The following is a 17,369-nucleotide window of genomic DNA, read 5'->3' on the forward strand; positions in this document are numbered from 1 at the left end:
GAGCAGCTAAGCAGCAAAGTAGGTCCTGCAGCTCACCCATAGTAGATGTAGGGTCTTAATTCTGAAAACATTTCCACAAAGTTGTCTTGCACAAATCAGTCAGAAGGTCCATAGTTGTGAAGTGCAGCACATGCGTATGTGCTTTCGGGATTAAGGGCCAGTAAGCAACAGGGTACCATTTATTTCAAGCCTGCTCATTGCTGTCAGCGAGTAGCAAGACACCGTGATTTTACTTCACTTTGTTTTTGTCATCACAGCAACTTCCAGTAGTTCACAAGCGAAGCACTGGTCCTGTTGAATAAACTGCAAGCTTTTATTGACTTCAGCTAGACCTTTTAATCCCAGTGTTTCTTACCACTATCACTCAGAAATACTGATTTTTCCACAGATGGAAGAAGACAAAAGGATTTCTTCAGGTCACTTCCTTCACTGAAAAAGCCCAGGAATAACAACATGTGTGTTAAACACTGTGATTAGAGTCCAGGCTTTCATTATAAAACAAATGCAGCTCAATATGCACTTCTTCCCCCCATCCTTGAAAATCTGGTTAGACGTACCAGTCAGTCCTTCAGTTGAATATATAATGGACAATACTCACCTGCTCACAAGTACTTGATCAGATTCTGAAAAGACAACTTTTCATTACATGGAGAGAGAAAAACACAAATTAATTCAGGGATTAGAAGTAATAACCAGTAATTCTCAGCGAGTGCAGCACTTAACCCACCAGCATCCCAGGTAGCAGTTCCATGCCATGGATTCCCTTACGACTCATTCTTCAAGGCACAGGTCCCACATGCGATCCTTGTATTACCTCCTTCAACCGTTCCGTCAGAACCTGTGCTAAATTATTGTTTTTCAGCATGACACCATTTGCAAATACATCCAGGGTTGTCTAAGGAACCTTTATTTAAGTCAGACATTTCAGCTTGGGGTATGCCAGGAAAAATTGGCCTCTGTTCACCTACAGTGAACAGTTTTAGCCATCTCTTGTTGCAACATTACATACAATCATAAAGCTCCTTTCATGGTAATTTTAGATCTCTGTAATTGCAGCTGTGTGAAGGAAACATTTCTGAGGGAGAGGTGATGTACCTTATCAAAGCAACTGACAGCTGCAAGAAAAAAAGCAGACCAGCTTTTGATCTCACGGGGCCTGATGCCAGAAGTCTCCTATGGATGGAACGAATTTCATGCTAAGCATGGACTGAGCTGTGTCAGTGCCATGGAACAGGGATGTCTCACACAAGTATATTAATTTCATGCAGATTGCTACAGCATTGGAAAACAAAACAAAGCAAAACAAAACCAAAAACAACAATACAAACCACAACAAACAACAAACTAATCAGCTTTCTTAAGCATAAAAATTTAGGATTTCAACTGCCCTTAAAACATGGAGGAGACATTTTAAAGTTACAAACATTAGACATTTTGAACAGAGTCTGTGCTTATGATGCAACTCATCTTTCACAGTGTAAAAAACTTTTCCTAGTTCTGTGTTGTTCAGGTAGTTTCATGTTAATTTTAGGTAGACAGGTGAGGGTTTGCTATGATGAACCAGTTGATCAAGGCATAGCATAGTTTTAGCATAGCATAGCAAGGTTCTTTAGTCCTGCAATGAGGATAATTTCATTTAATCTCCTACAACACATGAACTATAAACAGATCCTTTCCAGTGGCTTATAATCTAATGCAAATGATATTATCTCAGTTTCTTCCTACAGTTCATAAATATAGATCGGCAAGGTTTTCCTCAATGTCTTATCCCAAACTATGTAGACATTGTCTATAGAATTCCCTACAGAAAAATATTTCTTTACGTTATTGAAGAGAGCTGCTCTGTCAGAGAGAAGCATTTGGAGAAAAACTGTGGGAAGTCAGAAGAGGAAAAAGGACAAAAGGCATTTGTTTCCTAAGGCCTGCTTCTACTGCTCATAGTCCAGATTTTCTGTGTGAGGAAGCTCCTCATCTGGAAGGCTGTGTGCCTGGGGAAAGGTCACTACAGCGTGGGGGAAGCTTGGGGTGTACTTCTTGCAAAGCTTGAGAGAAGAAGAACGGACCTCACTCCACACCTTTCACCTCTGGATACTGTATGACCACTGATTTATACACAATGTTTCAGGAGCCTCTAGCAGGATGGTGGAAAGGCAAGAGTTCTCCTGCTGAAGAGTCAAGATAGAAGCAGCTGCGTGCAGAGGCTCACTCGGTTCTTCTTATTCTCCCCATTACTTTGTATCATCCTTGTCAATTCTCACATTAGGGCAAAGATTCAGAGTCTCATCCAACATTAAAAGAGGCCTGTAAATGTGACGTACACAAAGCTGTGTAGCAGATTTCAGAGGGGTTTGTGGTTTCTAAGGCAAATTAAAAAATATAACCCTAGCTATTTTTTAACATGTTCCCTGACGACAGGACTATTGGCAGAGCTTGCACAAAAATATTGGATTTAAATGTCTGTGCTTAGACATAAAGAAGGCATTTTGCCAAAATGAAAATGAAAATCATTGGCCAAATTAGCATTGTGTGATCTTAGGTTTAAAATGACCCTGATGCTGTATAAACAAGATTACATAAGGGTTCAGAGGTATGTGAAACAGTTCAGTAGTGCCATCTTGAGGGAAGCTCCTAGATGTTACCAGATACCAGATTTCAGATCATCAGCATTTGCCCATGTTTTATTAGTTGGAAAGAAGTCAATGAACTACCCCAGAAGAATGAAGTACGGTAGATTCAGAAATGCATTAAAACATGCCCTTATTTAGCAGAAGTCAAAGCCAGCACTAATGCATTTCTATTGCTGCGGAAAATTATGGTCTGGGAAATAGAATTGTAATGTTTTGCACTTTTAGCTGTTTATCGCAAAGCCACTTAGTAGTATGAATTAAGCCCTGCAAAACATTAACACTAATTTAGACCACAAATACCTTTGTGTCAGAAGGGAGACAGTGGATGCCAGAGTCTCAGACAATTCCGTTTATTTTCTGTAATCTCTGTTTTCATCTGTGTTGCAGAACAGGATCCATTTATCCTAGTCTGGTTTTCAGTAAAATTATAACTATACATCGGAAATCAGATTGATTAATTTATGAACCAGCAACTGGTCAGAATTACAAAAGAGGGTGCTTACAATTACGATCTGCTTTGCGTTCCATCCATTGCTATCTTCCCCATCACATTGGTCTGGAAGTGCCATACACCATCTGGTAGACTAAGATCAGGAAATATCAAAAGTGGTTTTCAGTTTTCAGATCTGTCAGCTGGTGACAAGTAGGGCAGTTTGGAGATCATACAATTTACTTCTGTTTGTTTGTTGGGGGGGGGTGTTTTTGTTTACTGAGGGGGGCTCTTTCCTTATTCATAAACATTTCTGCATTTCCTGACCAGAGGCAGAAATAGAAGCAAGTGATGTTTTCTATACTGAGTTTCTCTCTTCTTTATTTTATTCCCTCCTGCTTCCTCATTTTAGTAAGAACAGATTTACAGCTCTCAGACCACCACAAAAACAGTGCACCATCTTTAATAGCTTAGATGTTGATGACTTGTTACTTGACATGCACAATCACCAGAGCTGACGTATGATTTATTGATTATCTATGAAAGGACAGACAGCTGTGAACTTCAATGCTTCTGTAAATATCAACATCACCCTGGTGCGAATGCATGCAGTGTGTGATCTTACAGCCGTGCACAATTCCTCTGGGCCCTGCAGGTGGAAATAGCCATACAAATTCAAGTCACCTCTTCACAAGATGCAAGCATGTTCATTTATTGCTGAATTTACCAGAATCAAGGGCACTTTGTGCCTTTAGGAAGCTCTGACAAGTCCTAAGTCTGTTTTGGGAAGAAGCGGGGAGAGGGAAAGAAGACATCTTTCCCTTCTAGGAAAAAACAGGGAGAAGTGAAGACCCCCTTGAATATAAGTGCAGATAACCTCATGGCAATTGCAGACTGAGATCCTGGTATACCAGCATGATATTCACTTCACAAAAACACCTCTTTGAATAAAGAATAAAAGTTGTGGCAAGGTAAATGCCATCGTACTGTAGCGATAAGATACCTTGCTGTGACTTTTTGGTTTCTTGTCATTCTTCAGAGCTGGCAGAGTAGACAGTCCCTGTATGATACTGTATGTGATGATGTTTTACCCAAGTTCTGATGTTAAGTGAATGGTTAATGACCTGAAAAAATAAAAAAGACATAAAAACCAGCAGTTCATATGTCTCCTTGAATCAACTTCCGAGAAAGTGCTGAAGAAAAATACTTTGGCATGTACCCTTTTGAAGTATGATTTGTTCAAAAGTTATGCAGAAAATGCATGTTTTTATTAAATGGAAACTACATATTGACTGTGCTCAGAGTATCAGTACACACCTTCCTGGCTTTTTGCTTCTTCCTCCTGTCTTACATCCTTTTAGCTTTTTATCCTTAGTCAGATTCTCAGCAAAAAAATGTCATTGGTAGCCTCTGAAGTATAGCAGTTTATGAAGGTGGGGGCCTGCCTTCTGTCTTCATTGCCTTATTGCTAATCATTCTAGTGATTGAAGTTAAATTTTCAAATCAATATCACTAAAACAGTGTGAAACTGAAACTTAAGTGAAAGAAATTAAAATGCTAGTCCTTATTAGAAGCAGATACCTTTTTAATTGAGAGGTTTTCTCCATTTTGTGAATTTGTTAATAAATCTAGTTTTCTTTATTCATTGTTTCTCTGGGAAATTGTCAGGAAATACGAAAGGACTGTGCCTGTTAAAAAATATCTGGGACTATGTTTGTAAGTCCTTGGTATGTGTCAAATCATTACAAACTAAAAAGTTAATAACATTTTTGCTAAGATTGAGATAATGCTTTACCTTTTTTTTTTTCTGTGAAACAAAAAATTGTTTCCACCATATACTTCTCCATCGATACAGCATGTGGTTAAAAAATTAACTAAATTACTAAGAAGTGTTGTTCTTCCACATGGCCCTCACTATAATTAAAACGCCATCTACTCCTGCTCTGGGAAAAAGGTTTGTGTGCATATACCACACACACACACGAAAGGAGGAAATCTATGGGAAGGCTCTGTATATCTATACTTGTTTCTAGCCTCCCTATACATACACAGTTGTGGAAGGAGGCAATAGACGCAAAGGCATCTATTTGTATTTATGGACTTGTTTGTAGCCCTCCCCATTTCTTTCAGAGGACTTCAAATACTCTTCAGAGGATCTTTCGTGCTGCCCTGGTCTGCTGGCCCATCCCTTAGAAGAAATAAATTTATTGATGTGGAGAGCATGGCAAATTAGTATGGTACATCATGCATATTTGGGGAACAAGTTCATGGGTTACAGAAGAATTTCTAGCCCTCCATATGTACACAGGCCATCCACAAAAGGTTGTCTAGAGGGATGAATAGGGATGTGCCGTGTAGGGTGGAGTTGTCCTTCTGTCCTCCTGTGCCCACAGGTGTAAGATCTGTTGTTTATGAATAACCTGCCTCTGTTGTTGTTTACACTTGTCTTCTTTTTCTTGTATGAGCAAAGCTAAAAGGCCTAAAATCCAGGAGTGAATAGTAGCTCTATGTATGTATTTTATGTCTTTTTTTATCTTGCTCTCTTCTCATCGATCAGGTCCAGTCCTACAGCCCAGATCCTACCAAAGCGTGATGCCCAGATCTCTGGTGGCCAAGAAGGTATCACAGAGCAGGGGCCACTCACCTCCAACAGAGCTGTGGAAAATACTTGTAGTGAAACCTCTTGAAGGCTTTTCCTGTTTATAATTTTTCTTGTTTGTTGGGGTTTTTTCCCTGTTTGTGGTTTTGCACTTGTATGTGGATGTGTCTGCATCTGAATAGATGGTCACGAATGAACCCAATCTGCATGCAAAACTGGCTTGTGTCTCAAAAATATCTGAAAATTTACATTTTGAATTTATCCTTTCCATGGAAATTAGGAAAAAAAAAAAAAGCAGCAAAGCTTTTGCTGTGGAGTTTACACTAAATGCAACAGAAATACTTTTAAGAAAAATACACAGAACAAAGAAGGAGGTTTTCTTCAGTCACATGTCTTTATGGGCATCCCGTATGGCATTTCCCATTACATGCTATCTGAATAGACTTCTATGAAATTGATATCAAAATTATTTGTATAATCTGAGTTTTCTTTAGAATTTTCTTTCTCTTCTATGTCCAAATAACAGGTTTGCGATTTGGCAGTTTCATTTAACTGCAGTTCTTAACCTCACCAGCCAAGCTAGTAGGTGAAATGATTTTTCTAAAGCATAAAACACAAAATCCTGGTTGTAGGCAGTTCTCTTTATGCTTCTCTTGCCATTTATTTTTAATTTTAAATCTCCACCCTCACAGGAATTGGCTGAAGGATGAATGTGTCAATGTGTTTCCTTGACCTACAGACCAACATCTCTGCCTGAAAACTGAGAATCATCTGCTTTACAAGGTCAATTGCTCCTACCATAGCACTGGTTCCCAAAAGCAAATTCAGTCACAAGTTCACTGTTTCAAGCAGCACTAGGTGTGTCATTGCATCAGTAAAATATCTGAACAAAAATTAAGCTTGCACCAATTTTGTCCAAGAGAAAACCACATTGGAGTAGTGCATTAATTCAAGAAAAAACATTTCTCAGAGGATTTGTCCTACTGAATCTGTGGTTTTCACTCCCTTTCTACAGAATTCCTGTGAAACTTAGGGCACTGCCCCTGAGACTCTTTCACATCATCTCTCCTCTGCCTGACATGGGCATTGGTTAGACTCAAAAGCACAACAAATACTAAGATCCTAATGCAGGCAAGAAAGCAGAGCACATATGCTGGACAAAGTAACATGTACACATGCTGTGGTGGGGTTTTTTTGGTTTTTTGTTTGTTTGTTTGTTTGTTTCCCGAAAAGGAGCTACAGACCGGCTTATCCTGTTGCTTGATCATCCTTTATATCTCAAATGGTCCTACGGGGGACGATCATCTCTGTTGTTGATGTGATGTTCTTAACAACCCCAGGCAGTGCTACAGGCTCAGGGAAGAGTGACTGGAAAGCTGCCTGACGGATAGTGATCTGGGTGTGTTGATTGACAGCTGGCTGCAGATGAGCCAGCAGTGTGCCCAGGTGGCCAAGAAGGCCAACAGTATCCTGGCTTGTATTGGGAATAGTGTGGCCAGCAGGATCAGAGAAGTGATTGTGCCACTGTACTCAGTGCTGGTGAGGCCCCAGCTTGAATCCTGTGTTCAGTTTTGGGTCTGTGACTACAGGAAAGACATCGAGGTGCTGGAGAGTGTGCAGAGGAGGTGACGAAGCTGGTGAGGGGTCTGGAGCACAAGTCTGATGAGGAGCAGCTGAGGGAACTGCGGCTGTTTATCCTGGAGAAAAGGAGGCTGAGGAGAGACCTGATTGCTGTCTACAGCTACCTGAAAGGAGGTTGTAGCATGGAAGGTGTTAGTCTCTTCTCCCAGGTAGCAAGTGATAGGACAAGAGGAAATGGTCTCAGATTCTGCCAGTGGAGGTTTAGATTGGATATTAGGAAAAAATTCTTCCTAGAAAGGGTTGTCAGGCATTGGAACAGGCTGCCCAGGGAAGTGTTGGAGTCACCATCCCTGGAGGTGTTTAAAATGCATTTAGACAAGGTTCTTAGGGACATGGTTTAGTGCTAGAGTTAGGTTATGGTTGGACTTGATGATCCTGAGGGTGTCTTCCAACTGAAATGATTCTATGATTCTATATTGTGCATTCAGCGCATGTAACAGCTGGATACCATGAGGTGTCCTCAGGTTTACTTCAATCCACCTCCTAAAACACTTTTGGTGACACAGAAAGGTAACAACTACATGTTGCTCACAATTTGAAAAAGTCAAAAAAACCACCAAACCTTCTTTCAATTTCTACTTTGACTTCCAGGACTTACTCTGGCCCCAAAAGAAAAAAAAAAGGTTGCCATTTCATCTTATTCATATATTTGCAGAAATTCATATACATGGTGGTGATCTCTGTTTTGTTGGTATTTAAGCATGACTTCCCCTTACAGCCCAGAAGCTACTTCCCCTAGAAAGGATCCTATTCCAGCAAATGTGCCGTGCCAGTACTGTGCTTTGCAGCCATTCAGAAAAGGTGAACAATGGGAGAAGAGTGATAAAGAACAGGCACAATTAAATACTTAGAGCATATTTTATAAGTACAATATGATAAATATACCATTTTTCCCTGTGAAATATACAGCTTTTGAATAACCCAGAAAACTTCTTATGGTTTTGTTTATATCTCACTATATCTTCAAAACATAGAACTAAAGATTTCCTTTACCAAATGGCAAGATACAGGCACCATGATTCACTGCAGGGAACAGTCTACAAGGCTGTACATAAGTCTGAACAACAAAATTACACACATGTTTAAATGAAGACTTAATTAGACATACTGTTTTAACTGTCTCCATGAAATACTGTATTTGATTTGCAATTTCATTTTAACATCAGTTATTTCTGACTCTACATACATTAAAGCCTTATTCATTCATGACTGGTTGCAAACAATAATCTGATAAATATCAGCTTTAACCCCTTGCATGACAGCCTAAGAAAATAAGACCCTGATCTTGACTAAGGTCTTAGTAGGCTATAATAAGACAAAATGATACAAGTTTCTCCTATAATTTTTGTCAGAGGTCATCAATCTGTATTCAACAAAACCATTATTGATATTTGATGCCGATGAGTTCTTAGTTCACTGGCTAAAAAAAATCATATGACACGTTAGGCCTATTCTTTTTCTTATGTGAGACCCATAATTAATAGGACCAAATCATTCTCCACAGATAATTAATTCTCATATAATTCCACAGGGTGACTGACATTTCATGTAAATACTTCTTTGGATAGGAGGATGCAAAGAAAAAGGGCTTTACTGCCAAACACAGTGTATTTTGCAGCCAGCTAAAGCTCCACATCAGTGTGCTTTGCAGAGCTGCATCAGCTCACATTTGCCTATTGTGTCCTCCCCCAGTCCCTTTGCAAATGTCTGGAGAAACAGGCTGTAATTTGAAAGAGAAAAGGGATTAAAAATGCCTAAAGAACCAGAATGACCAAAAGCCACGATTATTGCAGTTGTGAAACCATACCACAAAGTGTAATGTCTGTGTAACCTTCCCGTGGCAGTAAAATCTCAACACAGTCTGTTGGTGTTTTTAAGAAAGATGGCTGAGCCAACCCAATACACCAGTGCCACCAAAACCTGCAATCCCATTTCCTCTTCCTCTTCTCTGACGGAAGCTCTGGTGTGCATTGGACTTTTCACTGACCTGACTCAATTCACCAAAGCCATAGAAAGTAACAAAACACACCTAAAATGCCACATTAATCAGTTAAAACAGCCCATTTCAGGAGCAGAGGAGCACCAGGGTTTGCCACAGACACGGCGGGTGTGAGGAGCAGGGGACAAGGGCTTCCTCTCCTGCCAGCCCTGACCTGGCCACAGAGCCCAGCTCCTCCAAACCTGCCCACCGGAGTCTAACACCCAGGGAACACTCTGACAGCCACCTTTGCCAGCCAAGGAGAAGACCAGAGGTGAGAGAGGACACGAAGCACTCACATGCTTTCTTGTCCCATCTATGTCCAGGAGAAGGTGGCAGCACTTCATTGCACGCTCTAGTAGGGTAGGCAGCTGTGCAATCAGGTGGCTGCCTTTTCCACACAGAAGCTTCAAGCTGAAGTCCTAAAAACTGCGGGAGTATCCCCTGAGAGGCAGTTTGTATCAGCTGCTCTTGCAGCAGGAGAGGGAGATACTCGGCCTTATCTCCTAGTTATCTGGGGACAGACACCTCATAGGTGTAAATTGCTTTTACTACAGGACCTGCAACGAAATCACAACACATGAAAGCTGAGGATCTGAACCCATTTAAGCCAGTTCTACTGAAGAAACAAGGCTGGTGAGATCACGCAGTATGTGTGCCTGCACATCTATCTGTATTTTAGGCAAGGGACAGAGGTCTCAGGGGTATTAAGTTCCCACAGCCTCTGTCTAGCAAGAAAAGACAGTGTGACTATTAAACAAAGGAAGGGCTGAAGAGTGAGCTAAGCATTGTTAGACTTGGCTGAGGCCACATGAAAGCACAACCTCAAAATACAAGTGCAAAAATGAGAGTTTATTTGTTCTACTGACCCCACAGTACCAGCAACAATGCAAGTCTTCATAGAGGCTGACTGTATAAGGTTGATTGCAATATACGTGAGCTTTTCAGCTCTGTAGACAATGAGGTTTAGGTCCCTTCTCACAGGAAGACAGGCAAACAAAATAATAAATTATAACATTGTTCACCTTTGCAGACAGGTTCCTTCTTTTCCTATAAAACACATGAATAAAATACCTTGCAGATAAAATACAAAAGCTTTATCTGAACAGTGTTTTTATAGAACCCCCCAGATTAATGCAAAATCATAGCAAATCCCAAGCATAAATCATAGTTTTTGTGATAAGGCTGCCTGGTACTTCATGTGTGGATTTTTGTTAACAAAGAGCGCTGGATTTATCAGCATCCCAGTCAATATAGAGCCTCATGGAAGGCACGGGAGTAAAAATGTACCAATTCAACAGACTTATTAGGTCACCAGATCCATCTACATGACAGACCAGGACAGTTCTCTGTGACAAATCCACCCAGCTGAGTTTTTGCAGTCTTAGGCAATTGGACAACTAGCACTTTCCCTTACATTATAATTTTTTCAGACCGTATGTTGTGTGCTTCATTTCATTAATTCAACCATATTTTTTCCTCTTCCTTTTAAATAAAGATTGCAGCACTCACATGTCAAGCTGAAGAAGACGTTATTCTAACAGTAACATCTAACATCTGTTTTTGGCAGGCACTATGGGCAGTTGGCAGCAGCTCTGCAGTTCCCTCCTTATGTAAATAATCATGTGCTGGTGGCTGTCTAAGTTAACATTGCTGGGAGACAAAGGAAGAAAAAGTCCCTTTCCTTTTACTTGATGCTTGATGCCTCATTTTCACTGTATGTGGGCCAGATCTGGCTTCGGGGGAACCAAAGAGAACCCTGTGCAAGCAGGAATATTCACTAAAATATTTATCAAAGAGAAATTATTTTTAGGGTCTTATTTATGCATGGGTTTATTTACTGGAAAGAAGGGACGTTAGGGAATGCTGCCTGATACAGAGGCGGGGAAGAAATTACATTGCGCACCCTCTAGTCCACACAGCAGATGCATCAAACCTTCCCAAGCCTAGAAAGCATTTCTAAAATGTAGGTTCATTGGATGGACAACAATTGTTCAGACCTTTTTTAATACGCCTGTAAAAGATACTAAATATAGAGCCCTGCTTACTGTGAAAATCTGGCCTTTGCTGGGCGTCACAGAGAAAGTACGTTGCTTACAATTCTCCTCTCGTTTTGTGTGTTAACCACTTGATATATAGAATAAAACCAGGATAACTGGAGAAACTCCACCCTGTGTTGTATAAGACAAACCAGAGGGTCCCTTCAGCTTAGCTCTATAGATCTCTGACATGTGAGATCTGTGAGATCTCAGCACTTTTAGCTCCTGCAGGGTTACAATTTCTGAAGGTACCACTTCTCTGAGGTGTTTTGGAGATTTCATAACGCTTCTGCTCCCAGCTGTTGGGACGGTACTGCCCAGCCTTAATTCCACAGCAGTTTTATCACTGGCTGCAGCGGGAGCGTGAGCCGACGTAAGGGACTGACAGGATATCTGCACAATGCGGTTGGAAATGAGGTCTTCAGCTCCAAGGAGCACAGTTTCAGGCTAGTGAGCCCAAGGTGATGAGATGATAGTTTGCAGCCCTGCCTTCCCCTCTGTCCTGCTGCATCCTACCACCCGATATTTCTGTACCTGCACTGGCACTTCTTCAGGTGGATTTTAAGCTGTGGCAGGTAGCTCAACTGGCCAAACATTGACTCCACAAGAAACATGGGTTTTATAAAACTGAGCAGAGCTCTGTGCTAACGTAGCAATACTGCTGGTCCTTAAGTCAGTTCAGCAGCTCACATTTCTTGCCTCGGAACTGCATTCTGCCATGCTGATAGGCTTTACAGATATTGAGAAATGGTTGATAAGGCTTCTGGACCACCACTTTGCCACTGCAGACTCTGGCTACACACCTCAAATCAGGGCCGAGCTGTCCATTACAGATGTTTTTCCCAGCATTCAGCCTCACGATCACCAGAAGATCTCAGAGCTGTTACCACCATGGCTCTGGGTAGCTATGCGTGAGTGCTGTCAGGCAGGCCAGCCAATCTTGTTCCAAGTGAAACTGAACAATCCTGATGTTTGATATCTGAGTGACATAAACATCAGTACAAGAAGCCAGTTGTGTTGCTATGTACTAGCAAAACCCCCAAAGCCCCAAAAGAGAAAGAAAACCATGGAGCTTGAAACAGTTGGTGAAAATCTGCTTAGATTTCAGTCCTCTTATGATGCTGCTCTTTGTAAAGAGTTCATACTTCACCATGTTTGCACCCTGAAATTTAATCTAATGTTTAAAAAGATAAATCTGACATAGCTTTGCAGTTGAAGTCTGGGTTCTGTTTTGTCCCAGTTCTAATCTTCAGGTTAATTTTCAACCCCAAATATTCTACATAGCAGGAAACAGAGTTTCTTTGGCAAAACGGTCAAATCTAAGACATGGCTGCTCAGACTTCACTGGTACAGTACGAGTGCTCACCCACTCGCAGGACTGGGCTTCAACCTGTTTGCAACAATTAGTAAAATGCTGCTAATTTCTCTATTTTCTTTGGGGATGTGAGAAAGCTGTTGCTGTGTGTGCAGTGGAGAAGCCTGGACATTTCACTGGGAACATTTTCTGCATGTTTATACCAACCTTTCTGTCTTAATGCCATTTTAAACTATGCTGAACAATGGTGGGGACATGCTGTGCATCCTGCTGCGAGAAAAAGAGAAAAGAATGAGCAGGAGGACAGTAGGAAGCTGAATGATGAGTGAAAACGAGAATATGACTAAGTGACTTACCATTCAAATTGCCTTTCACCAAATGTGTGTAATCGATTCCAGCGCAGTAGGGATGGTTAACATCACAAAGGCTCTAATCATGGATTTGTCCAATATCATCTTTCCCAAGAGCTAGCCTCAGATGCCTGAAAAGCATATGCATGAATTTAGCAACAAAGATTTAAGGTTGAACCACTATGCCTTTATAAAAATGGTTTGTATTCCAGATTTTAGGTGTCCCTGCCATAGCGATTTTATTCTCAGGGAGCAAGTGACTTCTCAGCACTTGCAAAACTATGCCTGTAAATTTGACTGAAGCCACTACTTCCCAACAACTGAGATAACAGTACTAAAAGAGTTATATTTTATCGCGTTTGAGTTTTACATGGAAGGTAAAACAATAACACTCACAAGTATGCTTCAAAAGGAAGGAAAACTGTATTTGAAAAAGCTACCAGGACAATGATCTATTGCTTTCCAAATTAATTCATGCCCTTTGAAAGCACAGAAGACAAACACTTTCAATTCTTTAGTAAAGAGGAAAATCCCTGTGTTCCAAGTTGCACTAAAAAGGATAAGTCAAACTTTTCTGGCCTTTATAGTCAATTTAACAGGGTCAGAAGATCTGTGAGATCCTCACCAGAACCAGTCTAAAATACATTAAATCAGCAACTTCCATTCATTTACAAGTTTATAACTATGTATTCTCCCATTCATGAAACTTTTTGCTCACTCAGAAATCCAATTTTCCATTAGTTGTTTCAGAAGAAAATTTCCCAGCAGCTCTAGAATTTGCAAACCTGCTCTGAATCTCTAAAACAGGAAGATCTTTGTGTAATTTCCAGTTAAATGTATTTGCATTCCTGTCTTAAACAGGAATATTGGAGAAAAAAGCCACAGGGACATCTCATTTGTCCCAGCTTGTTTCAAACAAAGAGAAGATCTGTATGAGCCTTCACCTTGTATATAAAACAGTCCATAGAAATTAAAGATGTTCAAAGAATATGCTGATTCTCTGAAAAACTGAAAAATAGAGGCTCTGAGCACCGAACAACTACAGGTATTTGGTGACGATCTGGAACAATTCCTTTGAAATTAATGGAGTTTCTCCCTGTTTATCACACTACAAAGTAACATTAGAACTTGGCCTAATTTCTGAAGTTAACTTCCAGTTCTCATTGCAGAGGGGAAAATCTGCCATTACAGCTCTCTTAAATGAGTTCAATATCATTACATCACAACCTTAATAGCATATGTCTCAATAATTTTCAAGATTAGTGAAAAACATGGACACAAAAAAGAGAAACCTGAGCTTTCTTACATAACTCTTCCATTGCCGTTTTTTCTATTGCCATAAGAAGCTGCTTTTCGTTGGCGCACTACAAAAGAAACCTCTTTAGATAGCTTTCTGATGACTACTTCTTTTATCTGTAAATGCTTTCACTGACTTATTCACATTTCTTCTTTTTTTTTTTTTTTTCTCTCCAAGCAAAATAATCTTCTATAGCCTCAATGGAGCTGACAGTGAAAAGCACTAAAGTTGGACTATACAAGGTCATATCACAGCTTACTGAGAAGCATGGGGCCACCAAAAGGAGATAGCACAAGGGTCCAGGATGGCTCCTGCTTCAGTCCTGCCTCAAGGTAGCATCTCATGAGTACCAGCTTTCCATTTCAGTAATCCATCTTTGTATAATATACTTATTGTTTATGGCCATCAAGTAAGGCAGGCAGGCCTCATCCCATTACTATTTTAGCTCCAGGGTAAGGCTTATTTTTCTTATCTACAAAGAGGATATTAAGCAGTGGAATACATACACATGGTTCTCCATAGGTTTATTGTGTTCAGCCTACTACCCTGTCAATCACGCCATTTTTGTTTTGTTATCACTTTTCTTAGTTTAGTGCCATAACCTCAGGCTCTGATCTCATCAGATCTCACAAGTTAAACAGGGTCAGTCCAGGTCAGTATTCAGCCAGGAAACTTCGAAGGAAATTCAGATGTTTGCAGAAGGGAGTACTTTTTCCCCCATGCTGCATTTTTCGGACTCAGACAGTACACAGCAGAACCTAATCAGCACCAGTGACCGAAGTTATAAAGTTACAATAAAAGATTTCAGGACAATTTCAACATTGACAGACTTCATGTCTGGAGCGAAACCCAGCTTGAGTACACTCAGTCTAAGCCAAAAGCTATTATTTCAGCGCGACAGTTCATTTTCACTTAGCCTCCAAGTCTGGGGTTGTCTTCATCATATGCCTGCAGATCTTCCTACAAATACCATATTTTTCCCTTCACTGATATGCTCACTGAGAGCTCCTAGCTCCGATCCAGTGTCATCCCTCCTTCTTCTCTAGGTCTGCTATAACTCCTAATGCCACAAGATCATGTTCGTCTTCCAATTACCCCAGCAACAACTGCCTCCATCTCAGGACATGGGCATTTCACTACATTTACTATACATACTCTTATTCCAGTAGCATATTTTGGGTCTCATTTTATGTCGTTAATGGGTATTCTGTTACCCTGAACTGCTAAAAGCTTTCTGTCCCATTTCTCAGTTGGCTAGATTTATGTGGCAAATAATATAATTTCCACAGAAGTAATTGTTAAACTAAATTAAGACCCTTCTGTATGGAAGTAAATTACTTTAGTTATTATTTTAATTGCAGATCTCTTTATCATTAGTAGCTTTTTAACCAGCTTCATGTTTTACTAGATTAGGGCACCATCCCATGACAGTTAAATCACCACAAGATAAGAAGGTAAGAAGTGACATCATCTGTCCTCAGTTTTTGTGTCACTCACTGTCTTTCATTGCCATTCTGAATATTAAACGCTACGATCCATGATCCTGGCTATGACCTTTCCACCTCATCAGCACTGATGTTTGTCTTATTACAGTGTAAGTTTGGTTGACTGGTTGGTTGGTTTCCCAAATGACAACTATGAGTCAGGAGTCAAGGAGTCAATAAGTCAAGCTCCTTGTGATTTGCTGAGGAAACTTGTGCAACTCAGTGTGCTTCCCTTAATGTAGTGGATAAGTCAGTTGGCCCTTTAGTGATTTATTTAAAAGTTAAAGCCATTGATGATAATTTGGAAAGTGAAGACCACCCTTATTCACAAAGGGTAATACTGTCTTCTACATGGGAATCATAGGAATATTCAGTAAAATATACTTAACCAAGTAAGAGTAATAGAACTACAGCTTGATGTCAGTTATATACATTATTCCCAGTTTGCAATTTCACAGGATAAATACATACATGAGAAATTTATTTTTATTGTAGCTTTCCCTGTAGTTATAATGCAGGAGGCAATGTGATCTCACAACCAGAACAGGGAACTAAGAACTGGGATACTTGTGTATGTTTATCTTGACTTTGTCACAGCTGTCACTGTTATACTGGACAAATCACTGTTTCAGACTGTGACTTGCAGCTTCCAGAGCTTCAGTCACTCACAAGTAAGAAGTCACAGGGTTGGAGAAACAAATGCGCTCATATGCTGAGTGCTTAAGCACACTGGTCTCAGCCAACATCCTCACAACCTTCCATCCATTACATTTAGACCATCACAAGAGAAGAAATTACGTAGTGACACCATCTTCCCTCAGTTTCCATGTCACTCAATACCTCATCTATAAATTGAAGCTAAATAACCTAAAGAACTAAATGTTGGAAAATAATCTGAATACCTTAAATCAACAATTCCGTGTAAAGTAGTTTGCAAATACGTAATACAGCCCTTATAGATAGACACGATGTGTTCATGTGCTTATTAGCATCTTACTGTTTGGAAAGCATCACCAATTAAAAATAATCTATGATTCTAAAAATAAGAGAGTGAGGCCAAATACAGAGGAAAGTGCTTTTTTAATGGGTCTGAATTTGGATCACAGAGGTTAAATGATCTACCAAGGACTGCAAATAATTTTTTTGAAAAAGCAGGACTGCACTTATTTCTTTTCAAGTTCATTATTTTCTTGATTTAGGTTCTTTCTCTTAAGTATGCAGTAACCCATGATACTAAAAGCTTACATAAATTTAGACATTTCTGGAGATATAAGCTGTGAATTGGGAGTCCATAATTTGAAAGCAAAGAGGAAAAATGGACAAAGTACAAAAAGCTTTGTAAAATAGAATCATAGACACTATGCAACATGTGCCTTAAAGAAGCTGCATGTGATTTGTTTTCTTAATTCAAGTTTTCTCAGCATATAAATCCTGCTAGAGGACTTATTGCTTGTTTACATCAAACCTTTGACCCAGTAATGGAACTTTACACAATACCACAAACAGAAATAACACTGAAAGGCGTGAAAAGAATGGGTCCTTTGGGATTTATATTTACTCTAAACAGTTCTATATGTCAGCATCAGTCCAAAGTTACCAGTTTTTATCC

At 40.0% G+C, this 17,369-nt stretch overlaps 1 long non-coding RNA gene across 1 annotated transcript in view; it reads right to left on the reverse strand.

Annotated features, from left to right (window-relative positions):
• Positions 1-10,112: 10,112 nt before the first annotated feature.
• Positions 10,113-17,369, reverse strand: part of LOC110362185 (uncharacterized) — a 34,349-nt gene continuing 27,092 nt past the window's right edge. The window contains exons 2-3 of the long non-coding RNA XR_010471578.1: positions 12,986-13,110; positions 10,113-12,899 (exon numbers count right to left, since the gene is read on the reverse strand). This is a non-coding gene — a long non-coding RNA (uncharacterized LOC110362185). The remainder of the gene's footprint in view (positions 12,900-12,985; positions 13,111-17,369) is intronic.

The sequence above is a fragment of the Columba livia genome, chromosome 3 (assembly GCF_036013475.1).
Source record: "Columba livia isolate bColLiv1 breed racing homer chromosome 3, bColLiv1.pat.W.v2, whole genome shotgun sequence".
NCBI lineage: Eukaryota > Metazoa > Chordata > Aves > Columbiformes > Columbidae > Columba > Columba livia.